Source organism: Elephantulus edwardii, unplaced genomic scaffold, assembly GCF_000299155.1.
Source record: "Elephantulus edwardii isolate Elephantulus edwardi_28Jun2011 unplaced genomic scaffold, EleEdw1.0 scaffold00095, whole genome shotgun sequence".
Taxonomy (NCBI): domain Eukaryota; kingdom Metazoa; phylum Chordata; class Mammalia; order Macroscelidea; family Macroscelididae; genus Elephantulus; species Elephantulus edwardii.
In genome coordinates this window covers 4,881,212-4,882,695 of record NW_006399845.1, presented here as the reverse complement: position 1 = coordinate 4,882,695, position 1,484 = coordinate 4,881,212, and positions in this window count along the sequence as shown.

Genomic DNA, 1,484 nt, shown 5'->3' with positions numbered 1-1,484 from the left:
ACCCATTGAAAATATTCAATCATTGTTCTTTTAAATTCTGTGTCAGAAAGTTCCATCAGACTTTCTAGCTTCAGGAAATACACTGATATTATGTTTGTTTTGGGGGGATAACATCTTGCTTTGCACCTGTGTAGGGTGTAAAGTGTCCTGCTTCAAATGTGACATTGCTGTGGTAGATATTTTCATGCCTGAGGTTATAATAGGTTCTTGATCTTACATTACTGCTCCAGAAACGGTGGGGCAGTTATGGGGTCTGTGTTTCTTTCTGAACTTCTGATCCAAGAGAAGTTTCAGTTCGGGGCCTGTGAAAGCAGTTTCTTCTGTTTATAACTGTTGTAGCTCAGTCAGATTGAGACCTTCTGGACTAAAGTCAGTTCCTTGACTGGACATGAAGATATGTAAGGTAAGCATGGGCACAGGGCAGACACAGGTGCAGGGCAGGCACAGGCACAGGGCACAGGCATGGTGCCAGGGCATGGGCAAAGACACAGGGCAGGAATGGATGCAGGATGGGCACGGGTGCAGGGGAGGGATGGGTTCAGGGCAAGACCCAGGTGTAGGGCACAGGAATGGGCATAAGCGCAGGGCACAGGCATGAGTGCAGGGCACAGGTGCAGGGCATGCATGGGCACAAGGTCACATGTACAAACTCTTACCAATTGGGCATGTGCGGGGGAAGTTATTCAAATTCCAGCTCCCCTGCTGGTCCACTCCCCTATTGGGCAACTCTCTGACTGAGCTACTCCCTGGCTCCCCTTCCAACCTCTCCTCTGGTCCAGCTTCATCCCTGGTCTGGCTTCCCCAGTCACCCAATATTATTAATCCATCTTGATTGTATATTGGATCAATCTCTGACTTCAAAAATTGTTAGAAATCTTCTATTTCTTCTCTTTGCCTCTAGTTGTTGGTGTTTATATTCGAATGATGGTGGTATTCACTGTACTTCCTTGGATGCATATGGATATTACCCTGTCATTCATAACATTTTATTTCAAGATTGATCTAGAAATGACTTTTTAATTAAGAAAGAAATCTCATTTTTACTTACCTTTTCATATCCAGCATAGTAGATCATGTGATCGTCTGACTCAAAATGTCCCATGCCAGTTCATCTTATTTTGCCAAAACGTAGTATATGAATATGTTTGCATTTCATTTTTTTCTTAATATTCAACTTTGCAACATTCATGATTATCACATTCCATGTTCCAATTACTAATGTCTGCTTACAACTGTTCCTCCTCCTTTGTGTTTCCATATTTGAGGGCTCAGCCTCAGTTGCCATACCTGCTAGTCTAAGTGTGCTTTATTTTACCTTGAACACTAATGAGCAAAAGATGCATGAACTGTGAGAGGATATCATCCAGATATTAAAAAATGTCATTTTTTAAGAGAGAGAGGAGGAAGAAAAGGCCAAAATGGATGTCAGAAAAGACTCAAAGTATTGCAGTTATTGTTGTTATGTGCCGTCAAGTCACTTGCAA